The 26,398-nt window shown below is 42.7% G+C and overlaps 1 protein-coding gene across 5 annotated transcripts in view; it reads right to left on the bottom strand.

Moving 5' to 3' along the window:
• Positions 1-26,398, bottom strand: part of RPTOR (regulatory associated protein of MTOR complex 1) — a 520,373-nt gene that overhangs the window by 277,506 nt on the left and 216,469 nt on the right. The gene's annotated exons all lie outside the window — the stretch shown is intronic.

Raw genomic sequence — 26,398 nt, 5'->3', positions numbered from 1 at the left:
TCACATGGATTTCCACTATGAAGAATTTTGTTAATCTCCAATTTTTCCATAAATAAATTGGAGAACTTGGGCACAAATTTGCATCCCATTGCTGGCGCAAAAGCCAATAACATTAATTGTCAACTTGAAAAATAAAATGGAGACATAGCTCTACTATGGGACGAAGAAATGTTGTGGATGGATTCAATTTTTTTCTACTTTCTTACATTTCATATATTACTTCCAGTGCCTCATTTTGTGGGATTTTTTTGTGTATAATGATATTACATCCAATGTGTCTAGTAGTACTCCTCCTCCTGCACATAAAAAATCTTCCAGCTATCAGGGGTGCTTACTAAGGACATACCTTTCCTCTTTCCCTACACACACACACCCTGCTCCAAAAATAACTGTTAACATCCTACACACCTTCTGTTTCAAGGGTATGTGTGACAAAAAATAGTCATCCCCCCTAGTCCCCAACTATGAATCTAAATCTCCCCAGATCAAAATCAGACTCTCAGCTCACACTGGGACATAGGGAATATTACATAGATCGTGGCATGTATACACTTCAAACATTGCATGTCTGTATATAAAACAGAAGCACACATAGTAATGTGAGAGTTTAGCAGCATTATAAGTAATTATATCAATTAACTAGCAGAATAATTTGGAATTTATTCACATGCACTACTTGGTTTGCAAAATAGCTCTCTATTACCTGTTACAACTGCAGTATTATAGAGAATATACTTTTAGTGAAGATGAAATTTAATCTGTGACTCAGGATTTAACATTAAATGCCTTGAAAGGTCTATAGCCCATATTATTAACGAGTTTGTCATGCAGTCACATGAGAAGCAATGATCCTTATGTACTAATCTCAGAGTGATGCAAATTTAAACAGACTTCCAGCCCTTCAAGCAAGCAGTACATGTAGAGAAAGACTCCCTTGTGAAAAACTGCATATTAAGAGCCTGTAGTTTAATAAGGCAGAGAACACTTCTCCTTTCCAGAATCAGTTAATCTTTGTGTTACTGAGGCAACACAGCCTAATTATGCCATCTAATGTTAGTAAAGTCTAGTCCCGGGGTTTTCACAATAAACCCTATCCTTCTTTAAAAGGCCTGGCCATGGGGTACGGATGGTCTTAGTTGCCCCAATGGACGACCTCTGGCGCCAACTGGATCGAAGCGGATTGGCACTGCTGGTGTTGCTTGAACTAATAGCAGTGTTCAACATGGTATATCACAAGCTCCTTGCTCACTATCTCACTGGGGCTGTAATTTGAGGGACAGCCTTACAGTGGCTGATCTCTTTCCTCCAGAACAGCAGACAGAGGGTAGTAGTGGGGGAGAAATGATTGTAGGTTTACCAATTTTCCTGTGGGATCATATGAGGTGCAATTCCCTTCCCCCATGTTGTTCAACATCTCTATGCATCTCTAACCCAGCTGGTCCAGAGTTCTGGGCTGAGTTGCCATCAATATATTGATGTCATGCTGGGGACCCAGCCACTGCCACCAGAGGAATCCATGCTCCAGCTGCCACCACCTCTAGAGGAATCTGCACCTGAGGCTCCAGATCCATTGCTGTCAGAGGATGAGGTGGTGGAGGAAGGGCTAGCTATTAGGAGCCAGGGCACGATGAATGAGACTGAAGCCCTGATCAGGCGGTGCAGCTGGGGACTAGTCAAGCTGACACACTGCCCTTTCTACCAACTGGACCCTCAACTTTGTCTGTACCTCCTTCTAGCCCAGAGAGTTCACTAGAGGCAGTGATGGTGGCTTGACTTCACCAAGTGCCTCCTGAGTGTCCAGCTCATGGCCCATTGTCAAAGTAGAATCATAGAATCATAGAGCTAGAAGGGGCCATACAGGCCATCTAGTCCAACTGAAGGAGAAAGTAATTTTATTGTTGGAAGTAGATGGAGGGCAGGTGAGGGTAATTAAGAGGATAATGTCTGAGGTGGCGGCAGCAGCTACTCAGCTGGTTAAGGGAAACTGCACTTAAGCAACGCAGGGCTGCGCTTGTTTGTGGGTGCAATCTACACATTGAACCTATCCATCACTCTGACCTCTGGTTCCTGTTTTGACCTCGCTTCACTGAAGCTCTGCCCATCTGCATTTCAGTTCCTGACCCCTGTTTTTGGCTCCTGTACTTCTTCTGACACTCAGACTTTGACTTGGCTTTTGACTCAGCTCCTTCAGTTCCCAAACTTGGCTTGTGCTATGACTATCCTCTTGGCTCACCCTCTAGATTCAGACTTGATCAGCTAAGGTAAGACATGAACTGTACCGGGATTTGTCTTTTGGAATACAATTCAGCCTCGGATCAATGGCCGAGGGTGTTGGAACTTGGACCCCCCCTGGGTATGCCCGGTTAAAGCAGCACAGCCAATCACATGCTGATCTACTTCCTGATGGATGGCCAACACGACCCCTCCTAGAAACATTTACCAGATATTTGGAAGTAGTGATGTTCTGGCTCAAGCAGAGTTGTCTGAAACTCAACCCTTCTAAGTTGGAGGTCCTGTAAGCTAGGTAGAAAAGGGCCAGAACAGGAAGTCTGCTTGCCCTGTCTGGACGGAGTATGACACAGTCCGACAGGAAACTGGACATGATCTTCAACACCTCCCTTTCTGTGAAGGCGCAGGTCACAAGAGCTTGGCATTTTTCCACCTTTGTAGAAATTTCTCCCAGCCCAGCCATAGTTCCTGCTACAAGCACATTACCAGCCTGCTCTTGTAATCTCTCAGTGCCGGTCCCAGGTGCGGCTGTATTCTGCCCGGGGGCATTGCATCTCTCAGGTAGAGAAGACGAGGTCACCTCCGACCAGGTGATTTCTTCCCCTCCCCGCTCAGCCAGAATGGGGGTGAGGGAATTCTCCGCCTGCAAGCCTGCAGACTGAGCTGGCAAAGATGAAAGCTGCTTCCCTGAATTCCCTGAAGCATAGCCGACCATTTCTGGGCTTTTGCAGCCTCTTTTGCCTCCAATTGTTTTGATCTTTTCTTCCTTCTAGATTCTGCCCCCGAGACTGTTTTCCTCTTAGTGGGGATATTTTGCATATTCTATTTGCTCACTCGCTCTCTCACACACTTTTTTTGCTTTTTGTTTTGCAGATCAAGGAGCTCAGCTTCTAAGATCCTGCTTGGAGGCGTGACCTAACCAGTGTGGAGGACTTCCCCCACTGAAGGAGAATGTAATTTTATTGCTGTAAGCTGCCATGGGCCTATACATACATACATACATACATACATACATACATACATACATACATACATACATACATACATACATACATACTCGTTCATTCTTCATTCATTCGAATGGATGGATGGATGGATGGATGGATGGATGGATGGACGGACGGACGGACGGACGGACGGACGGACAGAAGAACGAACGAACAAATGGAAAACACTTTTTGAACCACTCACCAACACCCACTTAATGTCCATTTTTAGGACTTCTGATATTCTCGTTTTAAGGGTACCAAATGGTAAAGGTCCTTTTCCAGAACCTTTCTACAGCTACAGAGAAACATAATGCATCTTTATATTCTTTAAAAAAATCTCCCTATTTCTTAAACTCCCACAGACAAATCAGTCTCTTTCCTGGCATATTCAAGTCCAGGAAAAAAAGAAACTGGCAAGTAAACTATGAGATATGCTCTATATAGCTGTGTTTAGAAAACAACTTAGTTCAATCTGTGTTATCATAGAACCATAGAATCATAGAGTTGGAAGGAGCCATACAGACCATCTAATCCAATTCCCTGATCAATGCAGGTTCAGCCTAAAGCATACAAGATAAGTATTTGTCCAGCCACTGCTTGAAGACTGTTAGTGAGGGGGGGTTTACCACCTCCTTAGGCAGTCAGTTCCACTGCTGAACCTGGCTGAATTATTCCCCCCTGATATCTAGCCAATATTGTTCTCCACACAGTTTAAACCCATTACTGTGGGTCCTATCCTCTGCTGCCAAGAGGAGGCATTCCCTGCCTTCCTCTAAGTGACAATCTTTCAAATACTTAAAGACAGCAATCATGTCCCCTCTAAACCTCCTCTTCTCCAGGGTAACCATCCCTAAGTTCTGCAGCCTCACAGGGCTTCGTCCACAGGCCCTGATAATTTTTGTCACTCTCCTCTGAACCTTCTATATTTTCTCCACATCCCTTTTGAAGAGAGGCATCCAGAACTGCACACAGTACTCCAGGTGGAGTCTCACCGATGTGGTTTACAGCAGGACTATGACACCTTGTGTTTTTGATGTGATGCCTCCGCTGATGCAGCCCAAGACTCCATTTGCCTTTTTTACCGCCACATTACATTTTTTGCTCATATTTAGCTTACAGTCCACAAGTACCTCAAGACCACGTTCATACACTTGTTACTCAGAAGTGTATCTTCCATCCAATATGCCTGCTTATCATTTTTGTATCCCAGATGTAGAATTCTGCACTTCTTATTGAATTGCATCTTGTTCTTATTTGCCCACTTTTCCAGCATGTTCAGATCTCATTGAACTCTATCTTTGTCTTCCTTTGTGTTGTTTAGCACAATTCAAAGCACTACTAGTTAATAATTAGGTAGCCATTTTCTGAACCAATGGAAGTTTTTGAGCAGTTTGCAAAGCAGCCCTATGTACAGTACAGTAATCAAATCTGGATGTTACAGCACATCAGCAAGAATATTCCTAAGAGGCAGCAAAGCTGGCACATCAACCTAAGTAGCAGAATATGCCATGAAAAATAGCTGCATTCCACATCAAAAGTCCATATAATAGCAATCCCAAGCTGCAAGCATTTGGGTTAAGACAAAGTACAACCCTATTCAGAACATGCTGAACATCACATCCATTATGCCACTCACTAGCAATATATGTGAACCAATACCACATCTAAACTTCAATTGGTTAGTTCTCAGCCACCATTTAACTAACTCCAGCCACCCTTTGCAGATCACTCACAGCCTCACCAGGAAAGGAGAATGGTATGGTAGTTGCATATTGACAGCATTTAATTCAAAATCTGAAGTGGTTTCATATACATGCTGAGAACCCAACCCAGAGATCACCATTCAGATTATATCAGATATATTTTCTGTATGAGTAAGCCCAGTAACATATATTGGCAGCCCCAAGAGTCTGTATTCCCTTTGACTCAGCAGTGAGGCCAAGGTCTCCCAGGACATGGGATCTATATGTCTTCCACATCAAATCTCAGTCCACTGTGATCAGGCCAGATAGGAAAACTATTAGGCAGCAGGTATACTAACAGAGCCTCTTGTGGCACAGGATAGTAAGGCAGCCGACATGCTGTCTGAAGCTCTGACCATGAGGCTGTGAGTTTGATCCCAGCAGCCGGCTCAAGGTTCACTCAGCCTTCCATCCTTCCGAGGTCGGTAAAATGAGTACCCACCTTGCTGGGGGGTAAACGGTAATGACTGGGTAAGGGAATGGCAAACCACCCTGTATTGAGTCTGCCAAGAAAACGCTAGAGGGCATCACCCAAGGGTCAGACATGACTCGGTGCTTGCACAGGGGATACCATTACCGTTACCTTATACTAACAGAACCTTTAATGTGTCCCAAGAGTGCCTGTTACCAGATAAAAATGAAGCAAAAGTAAATACAATGGGCAAAATGTGTAAGGTGAAAGGGATTAACCCAATGTACAAGCACAAAGGTTACAGTAAATTTCTGTTATACTCACAATACATTTTTACAAACAAATGGCATAATAAAATACGCCCAAAATATCTGCTCAGTGCACAAGTTCAATGCACAAAAATACTTTAGCTTTTTTCAAGACAAGTACACACAAATTGTTCTCCAGATTATTGCAGATCACCCCCTTTAATATCTGCTCCATAATCTTCCCTGCTATTGAGGTCAGTGGCCTGTAGTTTCCCTGTTCATCTCTACTCCCTTCTTTGAAGATTGGGTTAACATTCGCTCTCCCTCAGTCTTCTGGCACCTCTCCAGTCCCCCAAGAGGGCCTAAAAATGAGGGTTCTGCAAGCTCTCCAGAAAGTTCTTTGAGCACACCATCCAAGCCAAGGGGATTTGAACTCATCCAGTGCAGCCAAATGCCTCTCGGCAACCTCTCTGTCCATGTCAACCTGCCACCCAGATACTATACTTTGCCTATTACTATCCCTGGCTGTGTCCGTATTCTTCTAGGAAAACGCAGAGGCAAAATACATAATGAATCTTTCTGCTTTCTCTCTGTCCCCTGTCAGAGTTTATCCATCTTTACCAAACAGTGGGCCTATTGCCTCATTTATCTTACATTTGCTCCTCACATATCTGGGAAAAACTTTTCTTGTTATAGTGAGCTTCCCTGACCAGTTTCAGCTCACTCCCAGCTTTGGCCTGTCTGATGGCTGACCTAGAGTGCCTAGTAACTTATAGAGACTTTTCTTTAGAGATCTGTCCTTCCCTCCATTTCTTGAATGTTTCCTTATTCTTCCTTAGCTCCTCCTGAAGTTCTCTGTTCATCCAAATAGGCTTCTTGGATCCCTTACCATCCCTTACCAATTCATGGCTTGAGCATGCAATAGCTCTTGTTTAAAGACAGCCCACCTGTCAGACTCCTTACCTGCTATATGGCAGCTCATATTGAACTAATTGTCCAGCAGAACTCCTAAGTAACTTTCACATGTACTACTTAACAAGCCAGGTCTCCCCTATCTTATATTGACGCATCACAGTTTTATTACCTAAATATAACACTTTACACTTCTCCCTGTTAAAATTCATTTTCTTGGCTATGGTCCAATTTTCCAGTCTATCCAGATCTCCTTGAATAGTAGTCCTTTCCTCTGGAGTATTACCCACCCTACCCAACATAGTGTAATCTGCAATATTAATCAATGTACCTCTAGCACCTCGTCCAATCCAAATCCAAATCATTAATAAAAACAATACAGTCCCAGCCCAGAACATTTTGGTGACCTCTAAGATTATTATTAATATGAATAATTTAATGAGCACCCTTTGGGTTCTATCAGCCAGCTAATTACAAATCAATTTGATTGTGACCTTGCCCATACTTGTTTTTACTAACTTTCTCACAAGAATCTCACAGGGGAACTTTATCAAAGGGCTTACTAAATTCAATATATACTACAGCCAAAGCATTTCTTGAATTTACTAAACTAGTCACTCTATTAACAAGAAAAATGAGATTAGTCTGGCAGGACTTATCCTTGAGAAATCCATGTTGACTTTTATTACACACTGCCTGTTTAATTATCTGTTCCAAAACTATTCCTGGACCTGATGTTAAACTGACTAGGCAAGCAGTAGTTATCAGGAGTTTCATTTTTCCTTTTTTTAAAAAATGTGGACCTCATTTGCCCTCCTCTAGTTCACTGGAACTTCCCCTGTTCTCCAGGACTTCTCAAAGATAATTGCTAAAGGTTCTGAGATTTCTTCTGCTGATCCTTTCAACACTCAACAGGCCCTGGAGATTTCATTTCATTTCAAGTAACCAAATATTTCTGTATGACCTGTTTATCAATTATATAATTTATCCCTTTCCCAATAGTCTCCATTTCATTTTCCCACAGTAGACTATCTTTTTCCTTACGCAAAAACATCACTGACCCGATGAAAGAAAAATGTGCAAAATATTCATGAGAATGGAATATGGGGAAAGGAAGATTAATTGAAGATGTTAGAAGATGACAAACCTTGTGGCTAAAGGAAATATCATACAAGAGAGTTATAGGAGTAAGTGGTAAACCCATGCTTCTCAAAAAGTTGACAAGGACACCAAAGTTGGTCACAGTTCCCTCTAAAGTTAATCAAAAGTCTGGATCACAAGTATGGATCTAGATTTATTTCATTTGGCCATATATACAGACCAGAGGTGAAGCAAAAGGCGGACTGCTCCACAGCCAGTCTCCTTGTGATCGTTTGTAATGGACTGGCCAGATCGACCAAGGGGCCCACACCCCAAGCACCCCCTCCTGGCACTGCCACAACAGTTTCTGCCTCCCATGCCTTTGGCAGCCCAGCTGGGCTGCTAGGTCTCACAGCAGCCGCAACTCCCACTACCCTTGCCTCCTCAAGCCATCCCAGCACCCTTGGCCAAAGAGCCACACATACCCCAACACCAACATATGCCCAGGTGGCAGCAGTCGGTTGCCTGGCAGACCCAGTGTTCGACACCAAGTTCGACAGCTCAGTAGACAAGCTGGAAAATTTCTTGGTTCAAGCTGAAAATTTTGTCCAATACTGGGGGGTGTCTTCCCCAAGTGCTGGGGTGGTGGTGTGCTTCTTTGGCTCCTATCTTGAAGGAGAAGCCAGGAGTGCTGAGCCCTCGAGCAAAGCTGGAGCTTACAGACTTTCAGTATTTCCTGGCAGCCCTGCATGAACATTTTGGGGATCTGTTACGTGAAAAAAATGCATGGGCCAACTTGCAGATGCTATATGTTGGAGAATTGCAGACACTCCTGGCACGTGTGCAAGACCTCAAAGATGATGCCCAAATTCAGTTATATAAGTAGGGTCTTCACCAAGCCATCATGGAAGGGTAGCTGCTTCAGAAGGAGCCCAAAACCCTACAAGGTGGAATGTTGGCAGCCGGGTGCACAGAATCACATATATCTGAAATAAATACTGTATTTGCTGGCATATAAGACTACTTTTCCCACCTGAAAATCATGCCTCCAAGTGGTGGTGGTGGTGGGGGGGGTTGTCCTATACACCGGGTGCACTTCAGTTGGGATAGCTGCCCACAGTGTTGGGGGGAGGGTCATCTTATATGCCTAGTCGTCTTATACGCCAGCAAATACGGTATATTTGGCACCAGCATCGGGAGGGGGGGGCATGTTCATCGAGGACCAGCCTGTAAACAACATTGAAGGATGCCCCCTCAGAGCAGGATTGACACTAGCAGCAAGGACCGTGCCTCATTGCCCACATTTCCAGCAGGTTTAGATAGAATCATAGAATCATAGAGTTGGAAGGGGCCATACAGGCCATCTAGTCCAACCCCCTGCTCAATGCAGAATCAGCCCTAAGCATCCTAAAGCATCCAAGAAAAGTGTGTATCCAACCTTTGCTTGAAGACTGCCAGTGAGGGGGAGTTCACCACCTCCTTAGGCAGCCTATTCCACTGCTGAACTACTCTGACTGTGAAAAATTTTGTCCTGATATCTAGCCTATATCGTTGTACTTGAAGTTTAAACCCATTACTGCGTGTCCTCTCCTCTGCAGCCAACAGAAACAGCATCCTGCCCTCCTCCAAGTGACAACTTTTCAAATACTTAAAGAGGGCTATCATGTCCCCTCTCAACCTCCTTTTCTCCAGGCTGAACATTCCCAAGTCCCTCAACCTATCTTCATAGGGCTTGGTCCCTTGGCCCCAGATCATCTTTGTCGCTCTCCTCTGTACCCTTTCAATTTTATCCACGTCCTTCTTGAAGTGAGGCCTCCAGAACTGCACACAGTACTCCAGGTGTGGTCTAACCAGTGCCGTATACAATGGGACTATGACATCTTGTGATTTTGATGTGATGCCCCTATTGATACAGCCCAAAATGGCATTCACCTTTTTTACTGCTGCATCACACTGCCTGCTCATGTTTAGTTTACAATCCACAAGTACCCCAAGGTCTCGTTCACACACAGTGTTACCTAGAAGCGTATCCCCCATCCAGTAGGCATGCTTTTCATTTTTCTGACCCAGATGCAGAACTTTACACTTATCTTTATTAAATTGCATCTTGTTCTCATTTGCCCATTTTTCCATTGTGTTCAGATCTCGCTGAACTCTGTCTCTATCTTCCGGAGTATTTGCCAGTCCTCCCAATTTGGTGTCATCTGCAAATTTGATGAGTAGTCCCTCCACCCCCTCATCTAGATCATTAATAAATATGTTAAAAAGTACCGGGCCAAGCACCGAGCCCTGAGGTACCCCGCTACTCACGTCTCTCCAGTCTGATGAAACACCATTGACAACAACGCTTTGAGTGCGGTTCTCTAACCAATTCCCTATCCACTTAACTATCTGAAAATCCAGATTGCAGTCCTTCAACTTATCCATCAGAACATCATGGGGAACCTTGTCAAAAGCTTTACTAAAATCCAAGTAAATGACATCAACCGAATTTCCCCGATCCAGCAAACCTGTTACTTGGTCAAAAAAGGAAACCAGGTTGGTCTGGCAGGACCTGTTGGAGACAAATCCATGCTGACTTCCTTGGATCACCAAATTGTCCTCCAGATGTTTTCAGATCGCTCCCTTTAATATCTGCTCCATTATCCTCCCCACTTCAGAGGTCAGACTCACTGGTCTGTAGTTTCCCGGGTCATCCTTCCTCCCTTTTTTGAAGATCGGAATAACGTTTGCTCTCTTCCAGTCCTCCGGGACATCTCCAGTCTTTAAAGAGGTTCCGAAGATGATAGACAAGGGCTATGCAAGTTCTCTGGAAAGTTCTTTGAGTACTCTCGGATGCATTTCATCCGGACCAGGGGATTTGAACTCATCCAGTGCAGCTAAATGCCTCTCGACAACCTCTCTATCCATGTTAATCTGCCACCCAGACACTATCCTTTGGCTACGGCCATCTCTAGATGTGCCTAAACACTTTGACCTGTGGGAAAAAACAGATGTAAAATAGGCACTAAGCCTTTCTGCTTTTTCTGCATCCTCTGTTAGAGTTTGTCCATCTGCACCCAACAGTGGGCCTATTGCCTCCTTTACTTTACGTTTGCTCCTCACATAACTGAAAAATCTTTTCTTGTTACAATGGGCTTCCCTTGCCAATCTTAGCTCACTCTCAGCTTTGGCCTTTCTGAGATCTCATTGAATTCTATCTCTATCTTATGGGGTGTAAACTATTCCTGCCAGTTTGGTGTCACCTGCAAATTTAATTAGTTCCTCTACCCCCTCATTCAGATAATTGATAAAAATACTGAAAAGTACAGAACCCAGTACCAAGCCCTGTGAATCCCACTGCTCACCTCCCTCCAATCTGATGAAACATCATAGACAATTATTCCTTGGGTTTGGTTTTCTAACCAGTTCCCTATTCGTCTAACCATCCAAATATCCATTCTGAAATCCTTCAATTTACCCATCAGAATACCATGGGAAACTTTGTCAAAAGCCTTACTGACCCAGTACTGGGCACTGCTCACTTCCCTCAATCTGATGACATACCATTGACACTGGGTGCAATTTTCTAGGCAAGTCCCTATCCACATAACCATCTGAGAATCCAGTCTACTGTTCTCCAGTTTACCCATCAGAACATCATGGGGAACCTTGTCAAAAGCCTTACTGAAATCCAGGTAAACAATATCAACTAAGTTTCCAAGATCTAGAAAGCCCATCACTTGGTCAAAGAAGGAAACCAGGTTGATCTGGCAGGACCTGTTGGACTTGGAGGATCAACAAACTGACCTTCAGATGTTTGCAGATCACCCCCTTTAATATCTGCTTCATTATCTTCCCTGCAACTGATGTCAGACTTACTGACCTGTAGTTTCCCAGTTTGTCTCTACTCCCTTTTTTGAAGATTGGGATAACATTCAGGGCAATTCCGCACAACGGGCCATTTCGCTAAGTCTGAGCGCTATTGAAAAGCGCTGGAAGCAAAAGCGGCAGGTCTCGGTAACACACGCCGCCAGTTCAATCGAAAAAAAGGCTCTCCCACTAGCGCTGCTATCGTAACGCACAAGTTTCCGGTCTTGTCGAAATCGCAACAAGGAAGGCGGTATTTTTCCACGCTTCCTCCCTCCCCTGGCCATCAATCAAAGAGAGCAGCCAATTAACTGTTGTGTTCGTGTTTCCCTTTAAAAATGTTTTTTAAAAACACAAAAAGACCAGTAGCAACACATATTCGTTCACTCTCCTCCAGTCTTCTGGCACATCTTCAGTCCTCCAAGATTTCCTGGAGATGATGAAAAAAGGTTCCGCAAGCTATCCAGAAAGTTCTTTGAGAACTCTCAGGTGTACACCACCCGGCCCAGGGGATTTGAACTCATCCAGTACTGCCAAGTGCCGCTCAACAACTTCTCAGTCCATGTCAACCTGCCATCCAAACACTATACCATCCTTATACATGTCCATATTCTTCCAGGGAAAAACAGAGGCAAAATAGGTACTTAGTCTCTCTTTCTCTCTGTCTTTTGTCAGCGGGCCTAATGCCTCATTTACACAGAAACTGCACAGTCTTTTCTTTGCAATGTTGTAATACCCCTATGAAAAATGTAATCAAATTTATTTATATTCTCTAAATTCTCTGCTCAAGTTTTCTGACAGTGGATGACACTTTTATTAGTGAATGGGGTGGAGTGATATTATGGGTTCTCTCAACATAGCCCTCCAATTTGCCTTTCATACTGTTCCCAAGGTCCACTGGCTTCCCCTAGAGAGCATGGATTTTGCAGCACAGCAGATTATTTTTTTTTTTTTTTCTAATAAGATTTTTATTTTTGTTTTCCAAGATTAAAGATAATAAAGTACAGGCAATCTACATTGTTAATACAGAAAAAGAAAGGTTATGCTCTTCATTTGATACATTTAGTCCCCCGTTTCAATCCCCTTTTGTAATATTTAAAGATAATACAATGCAAATAATCTACATTATTGATACAGAAAGAAAAAGATTATGTTCTTCGATTGATACACTTGATACCCCGTTTCAATCCCCTTTTGACTTATTTTCTTAGGTAGATCAGATAAGAGCCCCATTGTTCTTGAAAAGCCTCTTCTCTTCATTTAAATTATAAGACTCCACATGGCTACAATATTATAGACTTTTACCCAAAGCTTATAAAGTTTTTCACCTTTCCACCACATTTAAAAAGAGAAGTTTCAACATTTGTTTGCATAGTTTTTAACACTTTTAACAATCATAAACAATTTGTACTTAACGTGGTCTCAGAGCCATCCTCATTTCCACTAGGGAAAAGAAAACAAAAGAATAAAAGCCTACTTAATTGTATGGAAAAAGAAATATATATATATGTATAGGTTGTTAAGGTTGTAAGCTATATAAGTGTACAGTATTAAATACAAAAAATGATTAGATAGAGTCTTCATTAGTTTGTAAAATAAGGTCTTCGTTAGTTACATTTACACCTCCTCAGTTAGCTGCCTCCTGTTAGTTATGCTTTAAGTTTAAGCTGAGAGTCACTACAGAGATATGTTAATTCAAATTCAGCTTGCCTATATGGCTACTGAAGAAAGCAGGAGGAGGCTTAGGGGGGTCTCATATCGAGGCCTGCCGCATCTTGTTGTTCCCACTGACCCATGTTCGAGTGGAGTTGTAGTCTTTCCCTCGGTGTATACATCGGTGAATCTTGAAACAGTTGTACCTCCTGGGCTCCAATATCAGTACAGTTTTTTTTCCAAGAAGCTCCTTTCAGTCGATTACTTTCACAGCAGATCCATATATCTTTTGATTGGTTCTTGTATACTGTTGTTTTGGAGTGGCTGTATGTCTTCTTGGGTAGGGAGTCCTTATCTAGGCTGCAAAGCTCCAGCATCCCCTTTTCCATCTCCATAATTTCCAATTTCTCTTCTACTGGTAATTTTCCACCTTGTTTAGAGCTATCATCAGCCACTGTTATTGATTCATCATTCCTGTTGGAGACTTCTTCCTTGCCGCCCTTGAGCTCCTTGAGCATATCTTCACCTTGTTTAGAGCTGTCATCAGCCACTGTTATTGATTTATCATTCCTGTTAGAGACTTCTTCCTTACCACCCTTGAACTCCTTGAGCATATCTTTAAGCAAGCCATCTATATGTGCTTTCAGGTCTTCTGTCTGTAGTTCCAGTAGATAAGCAAATCTCTTTAGCATGGACATTTTGTAGGCAATTTTGCATATAACCAGTAGAGGTCCTACGGTGTCCAAACGAAGAGCAACAGTCTGTTTTGGTATTACAGTAATGTCTCACCAGCTGTCGTCCGTCGCTTTAATGACCTGTTGAAGCTTTTCCGAGCCAGTTCTCGTTCTGGCAAGCAGCTCTCGCGAGATTCTTGTATCTATTTTTTCAATCTCCGATTTATAAGCAGTGGCGAGGGGATATTCTGGCTACCTTAACTCCTTTCTTTACCTTCTCTCACATATCTTTCTGTATCTCTAGCTTGCTTAAGTTAAAGAAAGCAGCTTTGCACGCCAAGAGTTTGTTCCAGAAGAGAAGGTGCCGAGGGAAACCCCCACTCACTGTTTGTAGGCTTGTTCTGATGTCTGCCAGTTGTTTTCACTCCGGAGTTGTAATGAGTCAAAAGTCTTGCAAGGAGGAATCCAATTAGCTTTGAAGATTAGAGTAAGAGCTGTGTAGATTGCAGAGTTGTAAGGAAAGATGAAAGTTTTAAAATGGCGAACGGCACTTACTGGACCCTGTGCACACTGAGCTTGCGTTCCAGGGAATATTAATTTCCCTGCGGAACAGAGAGGCCCCAGAGATTCACAAGGAATTCCTGAGTTGATGGTAGGTGGATTTGCGTATCCAAAACCCGATTCTGTCAATCACAGCAGCGATTGACCCTCAGTGGAACAGGAGCTCGAAGTATTCAAGCTATCTAAGTGCCATAGCTCCGCCCTCCCCAAGCAGCACAGCAGATTATTATTAGATGTTTGAGTAAGAACTTTCTTCACACACCAAGACAAAATCCTCTTGATAGGCTCACTTAAGCTGAGACAAATTTACACCTGCTTAGTTAATTTAGCCAAGAGAGAAGACAACTAAGAGGTGATACGATAGCCATTTTCATGTACCCGAAAGGCTGTCACATAGAGGACGGAGCAGAGTTGTTTTCTGTTGTCCCAAAGGGTAGGACCAGAACCAATGAGTTTAATTCAAAAGAATTTTCGGGTAAATATCAGAAAGAAGTTCATGAGAAGTTCATGAGTGGAACAGGATTCCTTGGGAGGAGATGGGCTCTCCTTTTTTGGTGGTTTTTAAGCAGAGGGCAGATAATCATTTCACTTAAATGATTCTGTGAACTTAGGCAGATTGTAAGTGGGTGCGCAGAAGGGATTGTGTCAATGCTTGGCCCTTGTGGCCCTTTCTTGCATTCCCAGGAAAATGTCGATCATCACTTTGGCAAGGGACATCTGGCCATGGAATTGAGATCACTGTGGGAGGGCAGGTAGTTGTGAATTTCCTGCATTCTGCAGGGGGCTTGGACTAGATGAACCTGGAGATCCCTTCTAACTCTATGCTTGCATGTAGGACCTTTTCCTACTTAAAATAAGCATTAGAAATTCTATCAGATATTGGGCTAATGGCATATTCCCTCCCTTGACAGTGACCAAACAGTAACTAATTTTGCATACATGCTATAAATACACCAAGCTATTCAAATGTCTATAGGAAATCTGGACCAAAAAGCAAAGTATCCAGCATTTTGGATGCTATAAAATTCATTTTTTATTTAATACACCAATGCAGAGGTCTCCAACCTGAGGCCCGTGGGCTGCATGCAGCCTCTGACCTCTTTCTGTGCAGCTCTCCAACCTGCACCACATATATCTGTTAACAAACCTTTTTCAAGATGAAAATTATGAAATCGAAGTGTAGGTAAAGGCTTACAGTTGAACATGTACATGGCTAACATAACATTTACATTGACTAACAGAAAACAGCCACAAAAATCACACTGACTAGGTAAACATGTGTAGCTAAATAGAAGGATTGCACAGTAAAATATTGTTCCAAAATGGATTGCATTAAAGTTAACATTTGTTCATTTATCTTTGAATGTTTGCTTTTGATCTAGCTTTTGATGTAACTCGTTCTATGCGGCCTACCCTTGGCTTTGACCTGGGAATTACAGCTGCTACAAAATGTGGCTGCAAGAGTCCTCGCTAGGAGACCTTGGAAGGCACATTTTCAGCCAGTTCTTTGCTACCTCATTGGTTACCAGTCTGTTTCTGGATCAAGCTCAGGTTATTTGGTACTAACCTTTAAGGCTATACGCAGCTTGGGCCCTACTTATCCGCAGGACCGCCTATCTCCTTATGGCCCTCGTAGGGCACTATGCTCTGCGGATATGAATTTGCTGGATGTCCCAGGCCCCCAGGATGTTCACCTGGCCCTGGCCCCAGCCTGAAGATCTACGGGCCCTGTTGGAACTGTCAGCTTTCTGCAGCGCCTGTAAGACAGAGGCCATGGTGGGTCCTGGAGTCTCCACTGGTAGATCCCTTCGCATTGGTTAATCAGGACCCTCACTCCCAGAGAGAAAGAGGTCTTGGCCCCCTATAGTTGGACAGAGGAAGAGGGTGGGGGAGGGTTAGAACTCTGTATCACCATCTTTTTAATGTTCATTATATAATGTTAATTTCAGCAGGTTTTAATGGGGTTATACTGGCTTTTATCGTTTTATTGTGAACTGCCGCAAGTCCGAATGGAATGCTGCGGTATATAAATACAAAAATAAATAAAATAAATAAGTATGTTAATAATTTTGTTACATTTTGGTTTAAGAGGTGGTTCTCTTTAGGCACTGGGCATGCTAATGTGGAAATTAGTTGCACTATTAATATAGCACAAGAAATATTCTCCTTTATCTCACTGCATATATTAGAATGCCGAGGTGGGTCAAGGTGTGATGAGCCAGTCTTTGAAGACAAATTAGATATTATGAACTGTTTTATGAGATGCATTAACTAGAAACATAGTACTAAAATGTCTTCAAAGAACCAGCTAGGCAATACATATAGCTCTATTTCCTCCCATTCCTTTTTACTCTTTTGCTGGCTTTTCCAAAAGTACTCATTGGAATCTCACAGACAAGATATACAGAAGCCTGCGTTGAACAATTATTATTTGAATACCCAGAAGGACTATAGGTGTCAGAAACGGGGAAAGCTATGTTTCAGATAATGTACAGGTTATATTTCTCGACAAGTCAAATAAATAATTTGAAATCCTGATGTATAATGATATGAAGGTACTGTAAACAGACATTTTTCTTCCCACACTAGCCAATAGAGAAGAGGGAAACTGTCATTTAGTTTTACCTGAGATTTATTTTTCTGAATAACATTAATAACAAAAACATCCTAAAAGCTCCCAGATGGTTTACACTGCAAATAGCTTCAGCTCTTCTTCACCTTTTGTATAAAAACACACATATACCGCAACCAAGGAAATGCTACAATTTCCTCTGAAAACTGACCCACATCTTCAGATTATGCTTGCAAAGGGTGAGTTCTCATTTGCAGCAGTGTCATGTTAGTAACTTTGTGAACAGGACTGGGATATAGAGCTGATGTTACAAAAAACGGTCTTTGGCTGGATTCTGTCTTGTGAAATGCCTTGACGTTCCATTTTGTCACCCTTTATGTGAGGCCACTGAGTGAGATGATCCAGAATTCTGGGATGGGATATGATCAATATGCATATTACATGCAGCTTTATATTTAACTAGGGGCAAAGCCCGTTGTCTTCAAGAATACAACGGGCGCTAGAGCTTGGCAGTGGGAAGAGGAAGGGGAGGAGTTGTCCAGTCTGTAAGGGCATGGGGTTGTCATGTGTGTTCTGTGGGAGGTTGTGGTGGCATGGTGGCAAATGAGGCCATGGGTATGGAGATATGGGTGTCAAGAACCTGTGGTGTGGAATGTTCGTTGATTGTGGGAGAGGACTGACCTTTGGGAATTGTGGCATAATGGTTACAGATGAGCTTTCCAGAGCCATGTCCTCAGATATGTGAAGGGAAAATCAGACTGGAGACTCTTCTTAGGGGAAGATTACATGGCAACCAATTCCCCCCAGTTCTGCGTCATTTCCCTTCTTGTGTGAATTAGGCCACATTCACCGAAATGCCCCTCTGCCCTAATACACATAGGGTAGTCACAGTATACAGGTGTCCACCCTGTTCCTTCTGTCTCCCATATTTTCACTGTTGGTGAAATATTATGTGCCCGCATGCTTCTTTCATGGTTGCTCCATAGAAGAACGGATTTTTGTATCCTATTGCTTACAACCCAAAGGAGTCTCAAAGCGGTTTACAAACACCTTTTCCATTTGTCTCTCCACAATAGTCAACCTGTGCGGTATGTAGGGTTGTGAGAGATCTGAGAGAACTGGGAATGGGCCGCAGTGACCCAGCAGGCCTCAGGTGTCTCAAAGCATTTTCCAATAGTCTTCCCTTTCTCTCCCCATAGCAGACTCCCCATGAGGGAGGTGGGGTAGCGAGCCTCACAGGGAAGCTGGCAATCCTAAGAGGAAGACTGTCTGTTCACAGCAGTCTTGACCTTAGTAAGGTTTTTAATACTGTTTTTTTATTTGCCAGGCCAAGGTTATTTGCCAGTTACTATTTCAGTGACGATGTATCTCCAGACATTTACTTGTTCTCTATTTAGTTTCAGGCTGTAAATATTTATTTAGATCTTCCTGCACTTTCCAGACTCACAGGACTGATGCTGGTCTGCCTGTCTGCGCCCCAGAATACAAACAGTTGCTGATAAGGGCTGGCCATAACCCATAGGCCAGAAGGGACACTCCTGCACCACTCCCTACCAACTGCAGGCAAAAATGGCTCAGTTGAAGGCTGGACTCTGAGGCATTGTACGATTTTGAAGTCCCACCTCCAAACCTCCAGGAATATTTCCAACCCAGGGGTAGCCAACCTACAGGTGTGGCCTGGAGAGCTCCTGGAATTACAGCTCACCTGCAGAGTATAAAGATCAGCTCCCCAGGCAGAAAGGGCTACTTTGGACAGGGTTGTGGTAGAGAAGAAACATTTAAGGCTTCCCACACAGGTTGTTGTTGAATTGAAAGACTTGAGGCCTACTGCACAGGGTTGTTGTGCAGATGAAACAGGAGACAAAAGAGCCAGCTTCCTCTGCAGAATAACGCTGTGCAGTGGCCTCAAATCTGCAGAGAGGTGCAAAGAAGAAAGACACATGGCTTGGCTGTGTCTAACCCCCGGCCAGAGCAGTATTTTAAGTGAGAAGGGGCTTTTCTGTGGCCTCCGTCAGGCAACTGTTTGGCAGAAGGGGAAAGTCCCCCCCCCGCCTCAAAAGGAAGGCCCTCAGTCTCCCCTGCGTTGCTCTTGGAAAGGCCTCCTTCCCTCAGTCAGGGCCTGTCAGAGGCTCCTTCGCAGCAGGCCTGAAGGGGGGGAGGGGGGGCACTCTGCAGCCTCCTGCCAGCTCTGTCAGGGTTCTGAGGCAATTTGCAGTTGGACATGACAGTTGGGACAGCCTTGGGGCGAAAAGGGCTGGCGCAGCCTGTCCAAGCCTCTGTTCTCATCCCCCTTGGCAGCCCTACTGACCTCCTCTCCCTGTGGTGGTCAGGAGCAGACTGGCAGCGAGACTGGGCTGGGTGAATGGAATTTTGGTCTGTCCTGGTGAGGGGCCAATAGGAAGGCACTTTGCGCGCCTCCCCATTGGCTGCTTGGCCGTGGATGGACACTCAGAGGGCCCAATCAGGAGCCGCTTCGCGGCTCCTGATTGGGCCCTCTGAGTTTTCATCCTGGACAGGGCCCGCCCTAACTCCTCCCCAGGTGGCCTTACTCTTTTATTTAATAGGACCCTGTCCTATTTAAAGATTATCTGAAGATATGTCTACCTTGGCTCTGAACCAGAGCTTTCAGGCATTTACAGAATATGTGAAGAGCTCATGGATCCCGCAATTTGGAATGGTGGCAGTGAGTGCTTTTTATCAGATGCATTTTGTTTTTTAAGTCTCCCCCTTCTGGGACTAGGCTGTAATGAGCTTTACATTGGGCTATCCGTGAAGATAGCCCAGAAACAACAATTGGTTCAGAATGTGGCAGCCTGACTATCATTAAGGGCTAGCCAGTGGGAAAATATATCATGTATTCTAACACTTGTTTCTAAGCTCAACTCAAGGTGCTGGTTATGACCTTGAAAGCCGTGCATGTATTGGAAACCATTTATCTAAAAGGACAACATCTCCTCATATGTCCCCACTATGTTCCTTAGGCTATCATCTATTGGTTCCCTCACTTAAGGTGAGCCTGCCTGGCATTATTTTCTTACAGTATTCCCCACACTATGAAAGGTGCTTCTGGGGGAGGGGGAAAACATGTTTAGAAAAGAAGGTTATTAAATGCCAGGTCTGTGCCCTTCCTTTGAATGATAGAGAGATTCAAATGAGTAGCCATGGTAGTCTGAAGTAGCACAATAAAATCAGAGTCTAATAGCACCTTTAAGACCAGCAAAGGTTTATTCAAGGAGTGAGCTTTCAAGTGCAAGTGAGGAAGAGTGCTTGCACGGGAAAGCTCATGCTTGAATAAACCTTTGTTGGTCTTAAAGGTGCTACTAGACGCTGATTTTATCCTGTTAGAGATAAACTGGTATATTCACCTCTTCATTTTATTGGTGGCTTCATGCAGGAAAGAGGAATTCATATTTTCTTGTAAAAAGTAATTGAATTTTTTAATCTTGATATATATATTTCTTCTATGTAATTGTTTTACAAACAGCCTTTTCATATAATTTATTGTTAGTTTTTTTCTCTCTCTCTTATATAACAGCACAGTAACAGAAAACATGGGATAGGAGCTCTTGCTTCACTTTTGCAGGTTCACACTAGAAGGGACAGAGAAGCACATCACATGTTTAGCGTTACTAAAAAGCATTTTTGAGACCCCTGTGCACATACTGCATATAGCAATTATCAGGCCTTCCCCTGCACATATACTATGTCTACATCTGTTTCCCCTAATACATTTCTGGTAAGGCCTTGGAAGAGGAGTGCGTCTCATGGCTTAAGTGTCACTCAGAGCTTAGCACCCACTCAGGGCGGCTGTCTTGCCCCTGAGTGCCGCCTCCTCCTCCAACTGGCTTGCCTGTCTATCCGGCAACCAGCCAATCGCCTTCCGTCCCCACCACCCCCTCCCCCCACTTCCCTCTGAGGCTCAGAGGCTACAGATCCCTACTGCGTGAGAGCTGCCCCTGCCAGTGAGTTCCCTGCTCGGAGGCCTCCAGCCTGCAGTCTTTCCAGGTCCTGGGGGGAGGGAGAGGCCATCCGCAGAGTTCTTCTACCCCACTCCCCCAATCAAGCACCCGTTGTATTCCTGAATGCAATGGCTTGTCCCCTAGTTTATTCATATGTACTGAAGTATGTACATTGCCCCCTCTATTTCTGGGGGGGGGGGCAATGTACCACTCTTCCGTGGATTACATCCAGGATTAAATTACTTTTCCCAAGTCCTTTTTCTCATCTATTGCTATAATCATGTCTCTCAGCATCATAAGTAATTACAGTGGCTGGCTTAAAGCTATGTTCCAGATTCAAGCTTCTGGTTCTTACCTCCCAAATAATCTGCTTTCTACTGCTCTTTGCTTTCTCTCTCCAACTGACTGCCTCTCTTCAACAGGTAACCCCTCACTTCCAGAAATCCTACTTCTTAAAGCAAAGGCCATCCTGAAACACACTGTAACATTCCAGTCATATTTCCCCCAATAAACAGAATCTTGGTAGCAGCAGTCTCTTTCTTAAAGGGTTAACAAACCAAGCATATGGAAAACTGAGAACTACCTACAAAACCTAGAAAGGAGGCAGTGCTATCTACTAGTCAAGGTCAGCAGAGATAACCAAACACACATGGAATGCATCCCCTCCCCCAGGTTTACAAAGTTAAACAACTTAATATACAATACGCAGGCACCCCTGGGAAGACACATACATACATACACAGTGAGAGAGAGAGAGAGAGAGAGAGAGAGAGAGAGCGTAGAGGGGCGCCAAGTAGGCATGTACACAGCTGTACTTCCTAATCATATTCTTCACAGTGGAGCCACTTCTGGGATTTCTTGAAGTCTGAAAAATGTTTCAGGGGTTTCTCAATGGTTAAAAATTTGAGAAAAGCTGCTGTAGTTGAGAGATCTGCTTTGATTACAAGAGATCTTCAGATTGGCAACCCTTAAATGAGAGAATGAAGCAGGGAAAGGAGAAAGGAAAGGAAAGGAAATGAGGAAATTGTGGGGGGAAGGGGAAAATAAGATGCCTCACTGAAGTTGTTGCAGTTTCCCACTTCTGTTATCTATTAGGATTAAGTAACAGAAATATAAATAAGCCTAGAGCAAACTGATGCAGGAGTAGGACATGTTTCATACTATTGTACTTATAACCCCAATAAAACTTAACAAAAATTATAATTAGGAGATAATTTTGAATGATCAAAGTAAAGTTTTAAATGATAGGGAAACACATTTCTAATATATGCAGTGAGGTGGAAGAGAATATTTCTTATGCAATTTATTTTATTAAAAAATAGTACTATACATGATAAATACATGAGAAACCGGTATGTTCCTAATGACAGCTTTATGATGTGCATTTAAAAATGGTTTATGTATGTTCTATAAACTATAAAAATTCAAAATGAGACTTTAGTTATTCTTTTTTTAAAGATCAGGACAAAATATCTTGAAAAGTACATACAGAAGAAAGCTTACCATATTTATCTAAATCAAATATTTCTAGTTTTAAAAGACTACGGAACATCCTGTATGTTCTACATATATCAGTTAAGAGGTATGGCTAAGATATATTTTATTGTATGTATAAGTTTGGTATGAATTGATAATAAATGGTAAGACTATTATTTCAGAAAGTAACTCAAAATTATTTCACATTCATACTAAAGCTTTTGAATTTTGATTCATGCTTCTCCTTTTATTCTGGAGCCTCTGAACACTGGTCCACATTTTGTTTAAATGTGTTGTACATGCAAAAGATTACATACAAAAGTAACTCAATCTGTACTGAGAAGGTTTGGGATTGAAGAACATTCAGATGTATTTATTTCAGTTTGAAAGAACTATAATATCCAGAGATGCTATGTTCCACATTAATTTCCTGCACAGAGCTCCTCAAATTGTTCTGTACAGCAATAACATAAAAGGTCTGTCTGGAATTCCATTTTTCTCTTTTCAGTACATAGAACTTTCTCATAAAAAACACCCCTCTGTTTTTATTTTCCTCTGTTTTTTTCCGCCCTCCAGAGAACACAGGCACTGTCTTTGAATTACAAAATGCAACTGAGATTGAGCCACAATCTCAAAGGAATGTTTGGTAGCCTAGGTACACAAGGCATAAAAGGAACACTTTATCAATCCACTCCACGATCACCTTCTACTGTAGACGCTAAACAAGCGTAAGCAGCTTATTTTTATTTTATTTTTTCAGATTTTTATGCCACCCATCCCACAGGGCTCAGGGTGGCTCAGAACACTGTCAAAACAATGAGAAGATTGAAACAATTAATTACAGCAATCCAAATTACATTAAAACCCAAGAGCTCACCACATTATCTCTAGTGTGTTTGTACTTTCTTCAAAGGACACATAATACCAGTAACAAAGAAGACAGAGTAAACACAAATCTTTAACCGGCTCAGTCAAAGTTGTACCAGAGGTGCTGAAATTCTTCTGTACTGGATGCAGCTCAGATGTTCAAATATATGGACTTTTACAGGTCTGGAGCTTAGTCCCACATTACATTTGACACATTCAGAAGAAGAAGAGTTGGCTTTTATATGCCACTTTTCTCTATCCAAAGGAGTCTCAAAGTGGCTTATCTTCCCTTTCCTCTCCCCACAACAGACACTCTGTGAGGTGGGTGAGGCTGAGAAAGCCCTGATATCACTGCTCAGGCAGAACAGCTTTATCATTGCTGTGGCGAGCCCAAGGTCACTCAGCTGGCTGCATGTGGGAAGGGGGGAATCAAACCTGGCTCGCCAGATTAGAAGTTTGCACTCCTAACCACTAAACCAAGCTGGCAAATTTGTTGGCCTGTATCTATCCCCTATGAAAAGGTACATTATCTTTCATATATGGCCACCAGACAGAGCGATTTCTTTCCAGCTTGCTTATCTCTAGAAAGATCTGTTGTCTGATTTGAACAGATATGAGTCTCTTTAGACATAATTTTCCCTTATAGCTAAGAGAGCTGAACATTTAAAATCTATTGCAGTTTCCTGAAAAGGTAACCACCTAATTTATTATAATACTAGTCAAAAAGCCTGTTTTTAAAAGGGGCTAGGAGCCTTGGGGAAACCCCACACACACCAGCTCTCCCAATGGGTAGGAGGCCAGAGAGAGTGGTGTAGCCACCACAGAGGGTACTCAGATGGCCTTCCCTTCCCTGGCATCTGAAAGGCTGGTAAGAGTGGTATGTCTGACTCAAAGCGTACCAGGTTGGCCTTCCATCCCCTCCCATAGTAGACAGGGAGCTGGGGGGACAATGTAGCTGGCATAAAGTCAGACTATCCAACCCATCCCCTGGTGGACAGGAAACCAGGGAGATTGGTTCAACATTTTTCAGATTAAAAGATCAACCCAATAATTATAAAGATGCATGAACAGAAAGAATTTTGATTTGAAGAAGAAGCTCTTTTATGGGTAGGGAGGTATGTAAATAGGTAGTCTATAAACTGCTTTTGAATGTAATGGTGTTTTGTGTGTGGAGCAATTCCTATTTTGTATGTTGGCAAACTGAATAACATCTTGGGATTAAGTGAGATATTTTCTCACACTGATTTCTAAATCGCCCCCTGGGAGGATACAGCCATCCAGCACCGGTTCACTGAGTCATAAGGAGTTAGGGAGAGAGGGAGTTTTCCGTGAAGCAGCCTTTGCAAACCAGGAAGCTTTCAATTCTTTTTCACATATGAGAAATGGGGGAGATGAAAGGGAGTGCAAAACTTGAGAACATGCTGAGTCATTCCCTTCACAGATGGAGACTTGTTGTGACATCTGAATGAAGCCAAAGACTTACTTTCAAGCAGCAAAAGTACAAATGCAATTTGTAAATGTCAGACCAATTGGTACCAACAAGGAAAATGCGTTGGGCCTTGTGGAATGGTGGGGTATAAATATTTTAAATCACTTATATTTTAATAAAACTATAATTGAAAGTCCTAATTCTGTATTTTCCATGTGGAATTTCATGTTGAAGCCTAGACTGTAACTCCATCAACACTGTAATCAAATGCAACCAGTCAGAGAAACTTAAAACAAAACAAAACAAAAAATTCATAACAAAAAGTCTAAGGTTAAAACAAACCATAAAGCTGAGGTAAGGAAAGAAGCCTGGGAGGAAAAATAAATCTTTGTGTGTCATTGGAAAGACAACAAATTTGGCATCAAGCAAGCATCCAAGAGGAGGGCATTCCATAACTTGGCTGATACAGCTGAAAAGGCCCTTGATCTTTGCTGCCAGTCACTTCACTTTCAAAAAAAGGAGGAAGGCAGAGCAGCGTGTCAGATGTCTGTTTTATCAGATGAATAGAGATATATGGCAGAATTTAGACTTTTTTTTTAACGGCAATAACCAGCACTATGAATTGAACAAATGGGAAAAGCCAATGGGAAGCTAATGAAGTTGTTCTAGCACTAGCAAGATACAAGTTTTATACCTGAAATTAGTCAATATTCTCAGTATAAACAACAGCTGTGTAAACACCATCACCAAAGGTAGTCCCAGATAGTACTGGCAAAGTAGCCTGAATTAGATCAGTGCCTGGATAACTGAGGCCAAATCTTAGGAAAGGTTGGAAGGAGAACAGGAGAACCAACCAAAATAACTGCTATTTACAACAGAGAACTGTGTTTCTGTCTGAATATCTAGGTGTAACAGGAACCCTAAAGCTGCAAATCTTTTCCTGCAGAAGAAATATGACTCATCCAGAATAGAATGATCCTGCAAACCTGGACTGTCACCATTACTGACCAGCAGGATCTTCCATCTTCTCTGGATTGCTTCAGTTCATCTTATTACTACCTTCAAATATCTGTTCAGAATGTTCACTGATTCATCTGATTCATGTGAACCAAAAAAATGAAATAAGAGAATGTTAGAGATATCTTACTCCAGATCTCTAGATGACTTCTCCCAAATAGGTTCATACTTGTGTGTAAAAACATGGCAGATGGAAATCAATCTCTATGGAGCCTCCAAGCATAAATGCCATGGTCTAGTACAGAATTGTCTGAATATATTATCTAGAATTAATCAGCCAAACAGGAACAGTAGAGAGTACAGTCCTATCCCTCACCCATATCCATTAGTCAATCCACAAGGATACATTGGTCAATGGTATTAAAAGCCATTGAGAGAACCAGGAGTGAAATCCAAAGTGTCACACTACCCCAATCTCTTTTCTGGTAAAGTGCATCAGTTCTGTTGAATCCAGGAATGGTCTTTTCAGAACATTTCACAACCACTTTCTCCAAGGAACTTTGTACTATCTCCTCCTCTAAAGATGCATTTATGAATTCCTAGACCCAGGCAATATTGTCCTCAGCCAGCTTTATTCAGACAGAGAGGGAAGGGTTGAATGGTAGCTGGACTCCTCCAAGATGGTGGCTGGATTTCGCCAATTCATGTCCACAGGTTGCACTAAATATTTGCTGTGCAGGATACTCAAATATATATATACTTTGTATACTGGACAGTAGATAGTCATAA

Source organism: Paroedura picta, chromosome 3 (assembly GCF_049243985.1).
Source record: "Paroedura picta isolate Pp20150507F chromosome 3, Ppicta_v3.0, whole genome shotgun sequence".
Taxonomy (NCBI): domain Eukaryota; kingdom Metazoa; phylum Chordata; class Lepidosauria; order Squamata; family Gekkonidae; genus Paroedura; species Paroedura picta.
This window is presented reverse-complemented; position numbering and strand designations above follow the sequence as displayed.